At 41.6% G+C, this 19,132-nt stretch overlaps 1 protein-coding gene across 2 annotated transcripts in view; it reads right to left on the bottom strand.

Annotated features, from left to right (window-relative positions):
- TMEM150C (transmembrane protein 150C) overlaps window positions 1-19,132 on the bottom strand; it is an 87,716-nt gene that overhangs the window by 22,139 nt on the left and 46,445 nt on the right. The gene's annotated exons all lie outside the window — the stretch shown is intronic.

The raw sequence follows: 19,132 nt of genomic DNA, 5'->3' as shown, positions 1-19,132 counted from the left end.
ATAGAAAGTTTAGTCTAACTGAAAAAAAAGTGTATTTTATGAAACCATGATTCAAATTGGTATCATCATTCCCACCTACTCACGTGGGAAATCCCTGAAACAGTTACCATGGATGATTGTTATCTAGCTTAAATATTCCAGAGTTTTAGTTGAGAACTAATAGAAAATTTATTAAAAAAAAAATTTTTTTTTTTTGTATAGATGGGGTCTAGCTATGTTGCCCAAGCTGGGCTTGAACTCCTGGCCCCAAGTGATCCTCCTACCTCGGCCTTCCAAAGCCTCACAGGCATGAGCCTCAGTGCCTGGCCAGAAAATTTTTCATAAAAACATTTATCCTTGTATAAGTATTGACACATTTAAGAAAAGACAAAAGAGTTTGGGTTAGGTTAGGACTTTCGCTAGAAGAGCTAAGTACCAAAGGTATACTTCAACCTACTTTTAGTCCTAATATTAACATTTATGTATTTATGGATCTGACATGTACATAAATCTATAGGCTGGCAGACGAAGGTGTTAAAAACAAATGGTTACTAAATAAATCAGCACTTATCAGGAGGAAATGACAAATGCTTTGCAAATCTGAACTTTTCTCATGACATGTTATTGAGCAGCAATCTCAGGAGACTAAAGATGAATGCTCTGTAAAACAATGCATTGTGTATAACTTTAAATTAGTGCTAATAAACACAATGAAAAAATACATATGTCTGGCATTTTGGATGTAACAAAAATATATAAATAAAAAATCCCCCCCACACAAATGAAGTGAAAACTAGAAGCTCCAGAAGTGTCTATGAAAAATTATCAGTATTAAACATAAAGAAATAACTATCACTTTATGTCTTAACTGCCAGACAAAATCTATCTGAGACACTGGATGCCAACATAATCCTTATGGCAAAAACACCTGTTCTAAGAAAATTAAGTGCCCTAGTAACTTACACTGGGGACCTGACAATCAGAAGAATAATGTGATTAAATGGCACCTCTAGGGAGATATCAGTGCTCTTTATTTTGAGTTTTACAATTAAAACAAGTTTTTTACAATTTTTTAAAATATTTTTTTACAAGTTTTTGCAGTTAAAGCAAGTTTGTTTACTGGGTTTGAACCAGCACTGCCCGATTTGTGAATACCTCCGAGACAACTGCTTTCATATGCTGGGACTCCCTGGACCCTCCAAGTGTTGAGACAAGAGAGGGAACATGATGGTCACTTCGGGATGGCAAAACAATCCCTTCTGCAACATCTCAGGAGGTCTTAGTTCCCTGAACTGGTCTACCTGATTACGTAGATCTTTCGGACTAGGAGATAGACACTGGGCCTAATAAAGTGTCTTTCAACAGTTGTGCCTTAGTCTAAACACATACCTGGGCAGTGGTATTAAATAAATTACAGAATCTAGGAGTTGAAAGACATTAGAGCCACTTTCAATAATTTAATTTGCAATGAATCTAATCCAATACAATCCAACTCAAAATTATTGACACCCTACCTGTGCCAGGTACTATACCAGGTGGTGGAAATACTGAGGCGAGGTCTAATGAATATGACTATTTATACGTAACATTCTATGCAATATATAAAAACTATTGTATGAATTAGTGGTCCATGGCTGTCTAGTTTATATAATATGGAAGAAGAGTGAACATTTTAAGCATACACAACATTGCTAGTCAGTCTCTATTCATTTATTTATGTCCAAAAAGTTGTGGGCTCATAATAAAGCTCTCCATTATGCTAACAAAAATAATTCCATAAGTAGTCAAATGTAGAGGGAGCACAGAAAATAAGAGTGATGGTTGAGTATGTAAACCAATTATTCTAGGTCTGCCACTGAAATAGGGCCCTCTAATAGGATAAGTATAGCCAAGATGCTTAGGAGATCTGGTTCCCAACCTCGGCTTTCCCAATAACTGACTAATCGGGTCTGGGTCGTTACTTAAATCTGTAACACCATTTTCTTATGGTTTTACAGAATCTAGGAGCTGAAAGACATTTCAGCTGAAATGTCTTTCAGCTCCTAGATTCTGAGATTCAACTAAATGAACACTATTGAATGCAAAGAGAGGGAGAAGGACATCAAGGACAGAGTGGCAGTACCTTGGAGGTTAAGCCAAGTCTGGTATTTTACACCTTTGCAAAAACAGAATGATCCAATGTACTCAAAATTATCAGCCCCAGAGAAAATGTTAACTATCGTTACAACAGATTGGTGAATAAATCAGAATGACAACTTATTAATGTACAATGAGAGGCACAACTGTCAAATGGACAAATACTCATGCTGGCTCCCCTTTTAGGAATGTCTGTGTGGGAAATTGAAACTTTCAAGCAGGGAGGTAGAGTGAAGAGGGTTAACAAGATAATTCTAAGACCATGGCATCAAGCTACAATACCTTTATATACTAATTTCCTGGCCCGAGGTACTGGGATGTCCCATTTAGCCACTGATTCTCATTTACCTGCACTTGTCAGCTAATATTGTGACTAAAGAATTTGCAATAGAGAAATGACTCTGATGTGCGCTCTGCTCCAGGTACTGGGGAAGGATTCCAGGAGGTTCCTGGAGATGAATGTTTAATTTGGTTTAGTTTCACAGCTCTCTGAGCTGCCTTGGCTTGACAAGTTCAGATACTTGACTGAAAGTACCTTTATGCAAAGGATAAACAATCTATTAAATTAACTCTCTCTCTTTTTATTTTTTTTGAGACACGATCTCGCTTTGTCACCCAGGTTGGATGGGGTGCAGTGACGCGATCACAGCTCACTGCTGCCTCAACCTCCTGGGCTCAAGCGATCCTCCCACCTCAGCCCCCAAGTAGCTGGGACTACAGCTGCACGCCACCACACCTGGCTAATTTTTTGTATTTTTTGTAGAGACAAGGTTTCACTATGTTGCCCAAGCTAGTCTGGAACTCCTGAACTCAAGTGATCCACCCATGTGAGCCACTGCCCATGGCCAACTTAACTCTGTTAACTTTGCCTTATTGCTGCCTGAGAATTAAAGTTAAAAGTAGGAGATGGATCTCTTTCTTGCATCCTTCCAGACACCATGAAAATAAACGGATCCATTGCTTCTAGTCACATTAGAAAGTGTCACCCAAACTTTACTTATATTTCCTAGCAAGAATAAGTTCCACTCTTTCCCTGAGCTAAATCAACCAGTTTCCTTCCATCTAGAAGAGTACATTTTCCCCTCGCCTCTTAAAGGAAAGAGGGGGAGAAGAATGGAATATTCCATACTCCTAAAATAGTTTTATCTTTGCATTCCTTTTTATTTTTATTTTTTAAAATTTTCTTTATTTTATTTTATTTTTTTGAGAAGGAGTCTCACTCTGTTGCCCAAGCTGGAGCGTGGTGGCACAATCTTGGCTCACTGCAACCTCCACCTCCCAGGTTCAAGCGCTTCTCCTGCTTCAGCCTCCTGAGTAGCTGGGACCACAGGCACCCCGTCACCACGCCCCTGCTAATTTTTGTATTTTTAGTAGAGACAAGGCTTCACCATATTGATCAAGCTGGTCTTGAACTCCTGACTTCGTGATCCGCCCACCTCAGCCTCCCAAAGTGCTGGGATTACAGGTGTGAGCCACCGCACCTGGCCAGCATTTTTTTTTTTCTTTTTTAAAGAGATGGCATCTCGCTATGTTGTCCAGGCTGAACTCAAACTCTTGGGCTCAAGAGATCCTCCCACTTCAGCCTCCCTAGTAGCTGGGACTACAGGCATGCACTACCACACCTGGTTTGTTGTATCTTTACATTCTGAATTATACTTTTTTTTTTTTTTTGAGATGGGGTCTCACTCTGTTGCCTAGGCTGGAATGCAGGGGTTCAATCTCGGCTCACTGCAACCTCTGTCTCCTGGGTTCAAGTGGTTCTCCCACCTCAGCCCCCTGAGTAGCTGGGATTACAGGCACCCGCCACCACACCCGGCTAATTTTTGTATTTTTAGTAGAGATGGGGTTTCACCATGTTGGCCAGATGGTCTTGATCTCTTGACCTCGTGATCTGCCTGCCTCGGCCTCCCAAAGTGCTGGGATTACAGGCGTAAGTCAACGCGCCTGGCCCATACTTCTTTTATATTCTACATAATATTTACTCTATTTATATTAATCTTTCAATAATACTTCACAGTAAAAAAAATTAAAGATAATTCTTCCTATGTCCTAAATGGTTAATTATATCTAGGATAACGTCACCTCATGAGCTTCTAAAAAGTGGAGGAAAAAAGCCAGAATTGCATAAACTTTCTTGAAAGGGTTCTGGCATTTAGATTTGCTTTGGAAGACTCTCCTCCGAATGGTATCATTTATCCAAATGATTTGCAAAGCTGTCATCCAGATGGCCAAATCTTCCTAGAGAGCCAATACTGCAAACTCTGTATATTTCTGTCGCATGTTCTTTTCTTACAATAAATGTCATTCCCTAAGTCTGAGTTATCTTCACTCTCTTTTACTCAGTCTGTGGTGTGAGTGAGACTGCACAGTGGGGCTCCTGAACACTATGAGTCAGATGATGAAAATCCCCACCTTCTATGCTCGCTTTGTGACCTGACATCCCTGCAGTTCTCTTTGTTCCTCTGAGAGAAAATGACCTGTAGCATGAGGTCATTTTCAGAGGCTCCCACTGTTGACATTTTTGTTGCTCTGGAAGTCTTCAAGCTGCAAATATCCGAGAGAACACCTGGCCGCTTGAAAGTGTACGATTTTGTGGAATTGAACAGAGTGTTACTATAAGCCCATATTAATTTATTATTTAAGACTCTAACTCCTTTCGTTCGTTTGAAAAGGGGGTGTTTATAAAGTCAAAGTCATGGCCAGGTGGGGTGGCTCATGCCTGAAATCCCAGTGCTTTGGGAGGCTGAGGTGGGCAAATCATCTGAGGTCAGGAATTTGAGACCAGCCTGGCCAACATGGTGAAACCCATCTCTAGTAAAAATACAAAAATTAGCGGGGTGTGGTGGCATGTACCTGTAGTCCCAACTATGCAGGAGGCTAAGGCAAGAGAATCGCTTGAGCCTAGGAGGCAGAGGTTGCAGTGAGCTGAGACTGCTCTACTGCACTCCAGCCTGGGTGACAGAGTGAGACTCTTTCTAAAAAAATAAACAAATAAATAAATAAAAAGTCAAAGTCACATGATTATTCATACTTTTATCATCAAATTCAAAACAGATAGTTTGTACATTATTAGCTACTGAAGCTACGGAGTGAAAGAACATAGCATACTGTCACCCATGCTAATCCTTGAAGACAAACTTTCTATTTTTTCAAGCCGCAAATGGAAATGGAAGCTACAAATGGAAAAGTAAAGCCCAATCTTCATTTACAGCTTTAAAAACTTTATTAGGGCCGGGCGCAGTGGCTCATGCTTGTAAACCCAACACTTTGGGAGGCCGAGGCCAGCGGATCATGGGGTCAGGAGGCCAAGACCATCCTAGCTAACATGGTCAAACTCCATCTCTACTAACAATACAAAAAAATTAGCCCAGCGTGGTGGCGCACGCCTGTAGTCCCAGCTACTTGGGAGGCTGAGGCAGAAGAATCACTTGAACCCGGGAGGCGGAGGTTGCAGTGAGCCGAGATCGCACCACTGCACTCCAGTCTGGGGGACAAAGCAAGACTCTATCTCAACAACAAAAAACAAAAAACAAAAAAACAACTTGATTAGTGAGAACCAGTTACAACAATGACTGTGAAGTGTCATTGTAGTTTATATTTCCAAGGGCTGGAAAGGACTTGCTTATTATAAACAGAAGGACTTTGTCCTGCCTGGGGAAATGGAGAGAGGCAGCTATAGTTCACAGACTCTGGAGCCAGGCTACCAGGGCTTGGAATCCAGCTCTGCCTCTTACTAGTTTTGTGTCCTTGGTTAAGTCTTCTCTGTGCCTCAGTTTCTTCACCAGCAAAGTGGAAATAATAGTGGTATCTACCTTATAGGGTTTTTATGAGGATCTAAAATATGTTTAAAGCACTCAGAACTGTGGCTGGCATACAATAAATGTTAGCCAGCATTTCAATAAATGTTAACTGTATGATGCTGAAAGTGCTGTTGGGGGTCTTTGGTTCTCTTTTTTTGTCTTGTAATTTATCAGGAAATGAGCTCCCTGCTACAGTAATTTTTCATTCTGCTCTCAGGGCCAACTGGAATGAAGCAGAAATGATGAACGAGTTGCCCATCATGACCACGACTGTCACAGTGTCCATGAACCAAGAGCATCCTGTAAATCTTATTTCTCTTTTGTGTCATGGGCAAGTGTGAAGGGCTTGTATTATCTTATCATTCATTTGTAATTATAAGGGGTAATGATGAGGACTGTTTCTTTTGTTTTTCCCCTAAAATGTTTGCAGGCTCTCGGATATAAATCAGCCTGGGGAGATATGCAATACAACCAACGAATGTCACACTTGTTCTGCTAACAATTAAAATTTTGTTTTCACTGAATCCTAAGTTTGGGAAGGCATAATAGTCAGGTGACCTGGTGTCACCTTAAGAGTATATGACTTCCCTCCATCCACAGATATAAACAATATTATTCAATTAATGAGGTCAATCCCCCTGTTCCCACAACATTTTTCATAAGTGCTGGCAAGAAACAACACATAGTAAAGGATTTCTATTAAACATTATCATTCCCAAAAGAATATGATGATTCCTAAGTAGAACCAATGGCAACTAGTTTTTCTCCAATGCTGTCTTGATTTCTAAAAGCAATCACCTTCATTCAACTGACAGATGACTATAGGGATCCTTTCATGCCAGTGACCTAAGGATTCTTTTTCTCAGAAATCAATGGAGCACATTGTCCCAACACTATTATTATTTTTTTTTTTTTGAGATAGGGTCTCTCTCTGTCACTCAGGCTGGAGTGCAGTGGCATGATCATGGCTCACTGCAGCCTCAATCTCCCCAGGCTCAGGTGATCCTCCCACTTCAGCTTCCTAAGTAGCTGGGACAACAGGCATGTGCCACTATGCCCAGTTAATTTTTGTAGAGACAGGGTCTCGTCATATTGGCCAGGCTGGTCTTGAATTTCTGGGCTCAAGCGATCCACCTGCCTCGGACCGCCAAAGTGTTAGGATTACAGGCATGAGCCACTGAACCTGGCCTGTCCCTACACTATTGACAGAATAATCCCAGAAGGAATTCCCTTCTACCAGCACTTTAATTCAATAATACTGTCTTAGAGTTTCTATGCCAAGATCCTCTTCAGAGTCCGTTTATATCTTTAATAATAATAAAAATATTGCCCACATGTGGCAGATGTAACTGCCAACCCAACAGTCATTTCTCCTCTTTTTCTTAGCTAATAGAAGTCTAATTTTATTAGGGACAGAAATGTGCTCAGCCCAAGGTCATGAGTTGTTAAGCCAGTCATAGTGATCTCATTTTCCTTTAACAAGTACCTTTCCAGACTCCTTTTAACCTGGCCCATGAGATGCAAGAGAAAGTCTACTGAGTAGCAAATGGGAAGGGTTTGCATCCCTGATAGTGGATTGTTTCTTTTCTGCCCACCCTACTTCTCTCCCACTTGGGATGCTATAGTGAAAACATGGCACCTAGTGCTATGGCAGCCATAATGAAACCACGAGACAAAAAAACATGAAGACCCAAAGTCAACACATGAAGAATGGCAGATTAGACGGTAGGAAGAACTGAGTCCTTGATAACATCATTAAGACACTACCAAATGCTCAATATCACCTACCTCCAAACTAGTAAAAAAAAGTCATTATTGCTTTATTACTTTAGGGTGGTAGAGCACCAAAATCCACTCTCTCTCCTTCCATTATAATTTGGTAAGCGGCTGCTCACCTACATTATACTTCGCAGCCTCCTTTGCAACAAGTGTGGCCCTGTAAGTTCTCTCCAATGGAAAATAACTGAAGCCTCATATGATAACAGGATTGTATTATACAGGAAAATGTCCATTTTCTAGAGGAGTATACTGAAGTATTTAGCAGCCAAATGTCATAATGTCTAAAATTCACTTAATATTTTCATCAATGGGGTAATTAAAAAGTTTTAGAGACACAGTGGTGATGGTTGTACAACACTGTGAATATAATTAATGCCACTGAATTATACACTTAGCAATGGTCACAATGGCAGTTTTTGTTATATATATTTCACCAAAATTTTTAGAAGTTTAAAAAGCCATTTCAAAAAAGATGAAGTACCACCTCACCCATTAGGATAGCTATTATCAAAAAACAAAAAGTGCTCTCTGGGCAGGGCATCTCTGAAAGAAAGGCAGCAGCCCCAGTCAGGGGCTTATGGATAAAACTCCCATCTCCCTGGGAAGGGCACCTTGAGGAAAGGGCAGCTGTGGGTGCAGCTTCAGCAGACTTAAATGTTCCTGCCTGCCAGCTCTGAAGAGAGAAGCAGATCTCCCGGCACAGTGCTCAAGCTCTGCTAAAGGACCGACTGCCTCCTTAAGTGGGTCCTTGACCCCCGTGCCTCCTGATGGGGAGACACTTCCCGGCAGGGGTCGACAGACACCTCATACAGGAGAGCTCTGGTTGACATCTGGTGGGTGCCCCTCTGGGACAAAGCTTCCAGAGGAAGGAACAGGCAGCAATCTTTGCTGTTCTGCAGCCTCCACTGAAAATACCCAGGCAAACAGGGTCTGGAGTGAACCTCCAGCAAACTCCAACAGACCTACAGCAGAGGGCCCCGACTGTTAGAAGGAAAACTAACAAACAAAAAGGAATAGCAACAACATCAACAAAAAGGACGTCCACACAAAAACCCTATCTGGAGGTCACCAACACCAAAGGCCAAAGATAGATAAATCCACAAAGATGAGGAAAAACCAGTGCAAAAAGGCTGAAAATTCCAAAAATCAGAACGTCTCTTTTCCTCCAAGGGATCACAACTCCTCGCTAGCAAGGGAACAAAACTGGATGGAGAATAAGTCTGATGAATTGACATAAGTAGGCTTCAGAAGGTGGGTAAAAATAAACTCCTCTGAGCTAAAGGAACATGTTCTAACCCAACACAAGGAAGCTAAGGACCTTGAAAAAAGGTTAGAGGAACTGCTAACTAGAATAACCAGTTTAGAGAAGAACATAAATGACCTGATGGAGCTGAAAAACACAGTACGAGAACTTCATGAAGGATACACAAGTATCAATAGCTGAATCAATCATGTGGAAGAAAGGATATCAGAGACTGAAGATCAACTTAATGAAATAAAGTATGAAGACAAGATTAGAGAAAAAAGAATGAAAACGAACAAACAAAGCCTCCAAGAAATATGGGACTATGTGAAAAGATCAAACCTTGATTGGTGTAACTAAAAGTGACAGGGAGAATGGAACCAAGTTGGAAAACACTCTTCAGGATATTATCCAGGAGAACTTCCCCAACCTAGCAAGACAGGCCAACATTCAAACTCAAGAAATACAGAGAACACCACAAAGATACTCCTCAAGAGGAGCAACCCCAAGATACATAATTGTCAGATTCACCAAGGTTGAAATGAAGGAAAAAATATTAAGGGCAGCCATAGAGAAAGGTTGGGTTATCCACAAAGGGAAGCCCATCAGACTAACAGCAGATCTCTCTGCAGAAACCCTACAAGCCAGAAGAGAGTGGGGGCCAACATTCAACATTCTTAAAGAAAAGAATTTACAACCCAGAATTTCATATCCAGCCAAACTAAGCTTCATAAGTGAAGTAGAAATAAAATCCTTTACAGACAAGCAAATGCTGAGAGATTTTGTCACCACCAGGCCTGCCTTACAAGTGCTCCTGAAGGAAGCACTAAACACGGGAAGGAACAACCAGTACCAGCCACTGCAAAAACATATCAAATTGTGAACACCATCAACACTATGAAGAAACTGCATCAACTAATGGTCAAAATAACCAGCTCGCATCATGACAGTATCAAATTCACACATAGCAATATTAACCGTAAGTGTAAATGGTCCAAATGCCCCAATTAAAAGACACAGACTGGCGAACTGGATAAAGAGCCAAGACCCATCAGTGTGCTGTATTCAGGCGACTGATCTCACATGCAAAGACACACATAGGCTCAAAATAAAGGGATGGACGAAGATCTACCAAGCAAACAGACAGCAAAAAAAAAAAAGCAGGGGTTGCAATCCCAGTCTCAGATAAACAGACTTTAAACCTACAAAGATCAAAAAAGACAAAGAAGGGCATTACATAATGGTAAAGGGATCAATGCAACAAGAAGAGCTAACTATCCTAAATATATATGCACCCAATACAGGAGCACCCATATTCATAAAGCAAGTTCTTAGAGACCTACAAAGAGAGACTCCCACACAATAACAGTGGGAGACTTTAACACCCCACTGTCAATATTAGACAGTTCAACAAGACAGAAAATTAACAAGGATATTCAAGACTTGAACTCAGCTCTGGACCAAGCAGACCTAATAGACATCTACAGAACTCACCATCCCAAATCAACAGAATATACATTCTTCTCAGCACCACATCAAATTTATTCTAAAATTGACCACATAAAAAACACTCCTCAGCAAATGTAAAGAATAGAAATCATAACAAACAGTCTCTCAGACCACAGTGCAATCACATTAGAATTCAGGATTAAGAAACTCACTAAAGGCTGGGCGTGGTGGTTCATGCCTGTAATCCCAGCACTTTGGGAGGTCGAGGTGGGCAGATCACGAGGTCAGGAGATCGAGACCATCCTGGCTGACACGGTGAAACCCCATCTCTCCTAAAAATACAAAAAATTAGCCAGGCGTGGTGGCGTGCACCTGTGGTCCCAGCTGCTCAGGAGGCTGAGGCAGGAGAATGGCATGAACCTGGGAGGCGGAGCTTGCAGTGAGCCAAGATCACACCACTGCACTCCAGCTTGGGCGACAGAGTGAGACTCCGTCTCAAAAAAAAAAAAAAAAGAAACTCACTAAAAACTGCACAACTACACAGAAACTGAACAACCTGCTCCTGAATGACAACTGGGCAAATAACGAAATTAAGGCAGAAATCAGTAAGTTCTTTGAAACCAATGAGAACAAAGACACAACGTACCAGAATCTTTGGGACACAGCTAAAGCAGTGTTTAGAGGGAAATTTATAGCACTAAATTCCCACAGGAGAAAGCAGGAGAGATCTAAAATCAACACCGTAACCTCACAGTTAAAAGAACTAGAGAAGCAAGAGCAAACAAATTCAAAAGCTAGCAGAAGACAAGAAATAACTAAGATCAGAGCAGAACTGAAAGAGACAGAGATACGAAAAACCCTTCAAAAAAATCAATGAATCCAAGAGCTGGCATTTTGAAAAAATTAACAAAATAGATAGACCACTAGCCAGACTAATAAAGAAGAAAAGAGAGAAGAATCAAATAGACACAATAAAAAATGATAAAGGGGATATCACCACTGATCCCACAGAAATGGAAACTACCATCAGAGAATACTATAAATACCTCTACACAAACTAGAAAACCTAGAAGAAACGGATAAATTCCTGAACACATGCACCCTCCCAAGACTACATCAGGAAGAAGTCAAATCCCTAAATAGACTGATAACAAGTTCTAAAATTGAGGGAGTAATTAATAGCCTACCAACTAAAAAAAGCCCAGGACCAGAGAGATTCACAGCCGAATTCTACCAGAGGTACAAAGAGGAGCTGGTACCCTTCCTTCTGAAACTATTCCAAACAATATAAAAAGATGGACTCCTTCCTAACTCATTTGATGAGGCCAGCATCATCCTGATACCAAAACCTGGCAGAGACACAACAAAAAAAAGAAAATTTCAGGCCAATATCCCTGATGAACATTGATGCAAAAATCCTCAATAAAATACTGGGAAACCAAATCCAGCAGCACATCAAAAAGCTTATCCACCATGATCAAGTGAGCTTCATCCCTAGGATGCAAGGCTGGTTCAACTTACACAAATCAACAAGCATTATCCATCACATAAACAGGACCAATGGCAAAAACCATATGATTTTCTCAATAGATGCAGAAAAAGGCTTCAGTAAAATTCAACACCTCTTCATGCAAAAAACTCTTTTCTTTATTTCTTTTCTTTTTTTTTTTTTTTTTGAGACGGAATCTTGCTCTGTTACCCAGGCTGGAGTGCAGTGGCGCAATCTCGGCTCACTGCAAGCTCCGCCTCCTGGATTCACACCATTCTCCTGCCTCAGCCTCCCGAGTAGCTGGGACTACAGGTGCCCGCCACCACACCTGGCTAATTTTTTGTGTTTTTAGTAGAGATGGGGTTTCACCGTGTTAGCCAGGATAGTCTCAATCTCCTGACCTTGTGATTCGCCTGCCTCGGCCTCCCAAAGTGCTGAGATTACAGGCGTGAGCCACCGCGCCCGGCCCATGCAAAAAACTCTCAATAAACTAGGTATTGATGAAACGTATCTCAAAATAATAAGAGTTTTTTATGACAGACCCACAGTCAATATCATACTGAATGGGCAAAAGCTGGAAGCATTCCCTTTGAAAACCTGCACAAGACAAGGATGCCCACTCTCACCACTCCTATTTAACATAGTATTAGAAGTTCTTGCCAGGGCAATCAGGCAAGAGAAAGAAATAAAGGGTATTCAAATAGGAAGAGAGGAAGTCAAATTGTCTCTGTTTGCAGATGACATGATTGTACATTTAGAAAATATACAATCGTCTTAGCCCAAAATCTCCTTAAGCTGATAAGCAACTTCAGCAAAGTCTCAGGACACAAAATAAATGTGCAAAAATCACAAGCTTTCCTATACACCAATAATAGACAAACAGAGAGCCAAATAATGAGTGAACTCCCATTCACAATTACTACAAAGAGAATAAAATACCTAGGGATACAACTTACAAGGGATGTGAAGGACCTCTTCAAGGAGAACTACAACCCACTGCTCAAGGAAATAAGAGAGGACACAAACAAATGGAAAACCATTCCATGCTCATGGATAGGAAGAATCAATATCATGAAAATGGCCATACTGCCCAAAGTAATTTACAGATTCAATGCTATCCCCATCAAGCTACCATTGACTTTCTTCACAGAATTAGAAAAAACTAGTTTAAATTTCATATGGAACCCAAAAAGAGCCCGTATAGCCAAGACAATCCTAAGCAAAAAGAACAAAGCAGGAGGTATCACACGGATGTGACTTCAAACTATGCTACAAGGCTACAGTAACCAAAACAGCATGGTACTAGTACCAAAACAGATATACAGACCAATGGAACAGAACAGAGGTCTCAGAAATAATGCCACATATCTACAAGCATCTGATCTTTGACAAACCTGACAAAAGCAAGAAATGGGGAAAGGATTCCCTATTTAATTTTATTATTAAAAAATTAAATTATTATTTAATTAGCTGTGTTAGAAAAACTGGCTAGCAATATGCAAAAAACTGAAACTGTACCCCTTCCTTACACCTTATACAAAAATTAACTCAAGATGGATTAAAGACTTGAATGTAAGACCTAAAACCATAAAAACCCTAGAAGAAAACCTAGGCAATACCATTCAGGACATAGGCATGGGCAAAGACTCCATGACTAAAACACCAAAAGCAATGGCAGCCAAAGCCAAAACTGACAAATAGGATCTAATTAAACTAAAGAGTTTCTGCACAGCAAAAGAAACTATCATCAGAGTGAACAAGCAACCTATACAATGGGAGAAAAGTTTTGCAATCTTTCCACCTGACAAAGGGCTAATATCCAGAATCTACAAGGAACTTAAACAAATCTACAAGAAAAAAGCAAACAACCCCATCAAAAAGTGGGCGAAGGACATGAACAGACACTTTTCAAAAGAAGACATTTATGGAGCCAACAAACATGAAAAAAGCTCAGTATCACTGGTCATTAAAGACATGCAAATCAAAGCCACAATGAGATACCATCTCATGCCAGTTACAATGGCAATTATTAAAAAGTCAGGAAACAACAGATGCTGGAGAGGATGTGGAGAAATAGGAATGCTTTTACACTGCTGGTGGGAGTGTAAATTAGTTCAACCATTGCGGAAGACAGTGTGATGATTCCTCAAGGATCTAGAACCAGAAATAACATTTGACCCAGCAATCCTATTACTGGGTATATACCCAAAGGATTATAAATCATTCTACTAGAAAGACAAATGCACACATATGTTTGTTGTAGCTCTATACACAATAGCAAAATCTTGGAACCAACCCAAATGCCCATCAATGATAGACTGGATAAAGAAAATGTGGCACATATACACCATGGAATACTATGCAGCTATAAAAAAGGATGAGTTCATGTCCTTTGCAGGGACATGGATGAAGCTGGAAACCGTCATTCTCTGCAAACTAACATAGGAACAGAAAACCAAACACCACATGTTCTCACTTATAAGTGGGATTTGAACAATGAGAACACATGGACACCTCGAGGGGAACATCACACACTGGGGCCTTTCAGGGGGTGGGGGGGCTAGGAGGAAGCATTAGGAGAAATACCTAATGTAGATGACGGGTTGATGGGTGCAGCAAACCACCATGACACGTGTATACCTATGTAACAAACCTGAACGTTCTGCACATGTACCCCAGAACTTAAAGAATAATTAAAAAAAAGAAAGGAAAAAAAAGTAACAAGTGTTGGCAAGGATGTGGAGAGATTAGAACCCTTGTGCATTGTGGCTGGGAATGCAAAATGTTACAGCTGCTGGAAAATGGTATGGCAGTTCCTCAAAAAATTAAAAATGGAATGACCATGTGATCCATAAATTTTACTTCTGTGTATATAACCATACAAATTGGAAGCAGGGACTTGAACAGATATTTGCATACCCATGTTTATAGCACCATTATTCACAATAGCTAAAAGGTGGAAAACAAGTGTTCATCAACTGATGAAGGGGTGAATAAAATGTGGTCTAGACATACAATGGAATATTATTCAGACTTACAAAGGAAGGAAATTCCGATACATGCTGAATTATGGATTAACTTTGAAGTCATTGTGCCAAGTGAAATAAGCCAGACACAAAAGTAGTGAAATTCACAGAATTAGCAGTGAAATTCACAGAAGCAAAAGTGGAATGTTGGCTGTCAGGGGATGGGGGAAAAGTGGGAATGAGGAGTTATTGTTTAATGGGTATGGAGTTTCAGTTTTGCACTGAACTGCACGCTTAAACATCATAAATTTAATGTCATGATAATTTACCACAGTTTAAAAAAAAGACAGTCATAAGGAAAATATGTGACTAAAATCTGGTGTGTACCAACAAAATCTGTTGACCTTAAAAAAAAAAAAACCTGTCACCTGACCTAACTTGGAAAGCAGGGTACAATTCTATTGAGCCTCTACCCAGACTGATTTGCAAAGAGAGATACAAAAGAAGAGGAAGAGTTTAGAAATTTGGTGTCTTGAAGGGTTGGAAAAGCCAATAACTTCTATACCTCAAAACAGCAAGAGATTGGAGATGCAAATAAGGGTTCTGCCTTCCCTCCCAAGTCTGCTATCTCAGAGCGCTCCATATAGCTGCCGCTACATCGTAAGAGGAAAACATGGAGGGCAAGGAAGCAAAGAAAGAAAGCAGGCAGATAGCCCAAGTCTTGGAAAGAAGGTTGGGAGAGAAGGCTGGCATGTGAACTGGCTGGAAGTTCTGAGTACCTGAACTGCATTAGCAAAGGGACCATAGCCAAGCCAGTAAAACGACTGTTGCACTCTCAAACTTCCAAATTGGCACCAGCAGGCAGTGGGCTGCAAAAGCTGAACAGCCACCAAGGAGGGGATAACCCCAGCACCCACTTTAGATTTGGTGAAGGAGGAAACTGAACACAGAGAAGCCCCTTCCCCAAGGGCAAGGCCAAGGGATACCAAGAGCATGAGCAAGGGCTCTCCTGAAGAGCAGTACCAGAATCTAGTCAGGGCAGCTCCTCTTCCGCCGGGGCAGGGGCCTTCCCATTGCCTGCCGCAGGATCCCAGCCCTGCTATGGACCAGGGGCTGCTGTGTGCATTTCCTCCTCCTCTTTTTCCCGTGGGAGTTTTAATTGTGTTTTCTCTGCTCCCTGTTCTACCGTGGTTTATTGAGTGTGAGTATGAGTTCAGAAGCGGGGAGATAACTTGCTTTTTATTTTATTTATTTATTTATTTATTTATTTATTTATTTATTTATTTTGAGACGGAGTCTTGCTCTGTCGCCCAGGCTGGAGTGCAGTGGCGCGATCTCGGCTCACTGCAAGCTCCGCCTCCCGGGTTTACGCCATTCTCCTGCCTCAGCCTCCGGAGTAGCTGGGACTACAGGCGCCCACAACCGCGCCCGGCTAGTTTTTTGTATTTTTTAGTAGAGACGGGGTTTCACTGTGTTAGCCAGGATGGTCTCGATCTCCTGACCTCGTGATCCGCCCGTCTCGGCCTCCCAAAGTGCTGGGACTACAGGCGTGAGCCACCGTGCCCGGGTAGTTTTTTGTATTTTTTAGTAGAGACGGGGTTTCACTGTGTTAGCCAGGATGGTCTCGATCTCCTGACCTCGTGATCCGCCTGTCTCGGCCTCCCAAAAGTGCTGGGATTACAGGCTTGAGCCACCGTGCCTGGCCGATAACTTGCTTTTTAGTTCCCAGGTTGCAAGACCATCAGGAACCATGCTGGAACGTAATGGAAATGATTCATATGTTACCCAGTGACCATGGACTTTCAGGCAGTGCATTCACTGGATGGGGCTTTGGTTTGTCTCCCTTGGGATGAAGCAAGTGTGTTCTATGTGTAGAAATTTGGGCGTTCACTGATTCTTGGTGGTCAGAGGCACTGATTCCAGCAAAGAGGGCCAGCTGACTATGAACACCCATTCTTCTCTTCTTCCACTGTGTCAGAAGAATAGCTAGGCACATGGCTGCCTGGCTACATGACTCTCCCCATTTTCCTCTGCACTGTGAAGTAGCCACTGAATTAATTCTTGCCAATGGAATGTCAGCCTGCCTGGCACATACTCATTTCCTATGAACTGGGACATGATGACCAAAAGACAGGAGCTATGCTGCAGATAGCCTGGCTATCATGAGCCCCTTCTCCCCTCAGTGATATGAAATAGCCACCATGGACTGTTATGTGAAAAAAAAAAATTCATTTTTAAGCCACATTATTGTTGCCTTATTGTTGTTATAGCAGCTGAATCTTTCACTCTAGCTAATATATTCAGATACTCTGTTAATTGAAGCCCAAACACCTTACCTGATGTTTCATCCTATTCTCTATAAAAAGGACAAAGTCACTCTGTTCATCAGCTACTTGAGAGTTACATTGATTCTGAGGTGACACTAACTTAACAGAACCCTACTCTGGTGAATCCACTGATTCCCAAGAGTTCCAAGTGACTGGGTGGTTCCCCTCAGCACAGGGAGGAAGTAAGGCCAGGGAATGGGTTCCTCACTTAGCAGTAGCCCATCTTTGACATATACAATTTTTAGAAAGGTTTTATAAATATGCACACATACATTTTCCTTAAATATTTCACTGTATTTTACTCAGCACAGTCCCCTGAGAAGTATAGGAATGTATAGGTAACATGACTAATTTCATTTTATAGATGACAGTGAGGTGATTACTCCCAATATGACTGACTCAGCAGTTCTAAAGAAATCTCTTGGCCGGGTGCAGTGGCTCACGCTTGTAATCCCAGTACTTTGGGAGGCCGAGGTGGGCAGATCACGAGGTCAGGAGATGGAGACCAGCCTGGCTAACATGGTGAAACCCTGTCTCTACTAAAAATACAAAAAAGTAGCTGGGTGTGGTGGCAGGCACCTGTAATCCCAGCTACTTGGGAGGCTGAGGCAGGAGAATCACTTGAACCCAGGAGGCGGAGGATGCAGTGAGCTGAGATCGTGCCACTGCACTCCAGCCTGGGAAACAGAGCGAGACTCTGTCTCAAAAAAAAAAAAAAAAAAAAAAAAAGAATCTCTTCTAGTCCTTCAGCCATATGCAGTGATTTCATGTGCCTTCCTATCCCTAAGGCAAAAACAAACAAACCAAAAAAACAAATCTGTAGGGCAGCCTGACCACAAGCTAACTGAAAATGAGATCCTTGTGCCTGGAAGCCCCTGGTCTACAGCTTTGAAATAGCATCACAGCAACCCTCTTTCTGGCCCACAGTCACAGCTCCAAGTGCCAAAACAAACAGCCTTCACAATGCTGGCTCTCCTTGCTAGGCTCTGACATCAACACCTCAGGCCTGGTTCAGTGAAGAGAAACAACCAAACATGAAGCAAACCAGAGCACAACAAGAAATGCACCACCCAGATCCCCAGAGGACAGACAGGCCCAGAAAGCTCAAGAGATGGGAACCTGAGAGGCAAATTCAGGTTGAATCTTATGTGGCTAATGGTAGAACACAAAGCTGAGAAATGCCAGGTGAATGCATCTGACCATCAAGCCCCAAACACTAAACTCGGACCTCCTCCTCAAACAAACTGGCAGCTGCTCAGTGGATGTGTTATACCAGGGTGATAGTCAAAATGATAATTCTTCCATGCTCCATTCTAATGGGAATTCAGAACAGAGCAGGAACCATGAGCACACAGTCTGGATCCAGAATCTCTGGTTTCAAATCCAGGCTCTGCCACTTAGTAGCTGGGTGATGCTGCACAAACTGCTTAAACTTCTTTAAGCCTCAATTTTTGCATCTATAAAATGGGGATCATAAAAGTACCTATTTCCTAGGGCCGCAGTGAAGATTAAGGGAGTGAACATACATGAGACTATTTGATAAGCACATGGCAAGCATTCAATAATTGGAAGCTATTATTGTTATAAATGGTTGTCTCAGTACCACTGATGCCCATCCCACTTGTGGTCCAGGAAAAGAAGGTAAAACTGCAGATCTAGTCCAGCTGAAAGATGACTGCTTAGGAACTCAGTGAGAAACCTGACAGAGCATGTAGAATATGCTTTTAATGTCCTCTTGGTGAAGTAGAAGGAACAAATCCTTCAAATAGTCTCTTAGAAATTACTTTACGCCGATGACTTCTTTGGAAGGACAAAACACACGTGAAATATACCAGATCATAGGTTTCTTGTTGGAGTTCACACTGATGATGGGGAAGGTTGTACATCATCCTGCATTCTTCCTATGGCCAGAAGAACTAATCTCCAACTCAGAACCCGAACTCCCCAGAATGTTTAGGACCACT

The sequence above is a fragment of the Macaca mulatta genome, chromosome 5 (genome assembly GCF_049350105.2).
Source record: "Macaca mulatta isolate MMU2019108-1 chromosome 5, T2T-MMU8v2.0, whole genome shotgun sequence".
In the NCBI taxonomy this organism is placed as follows: Eukaryota; Metazoa; Chordata; class Mammalia; order Primates; family Cercopithecidae; genus Macaca; species Macaca mulatta.
Note: the sequence above shows the minus strand (reverse complement) of the source record. Positions and strands in the feature narration are given on the sequence as shown.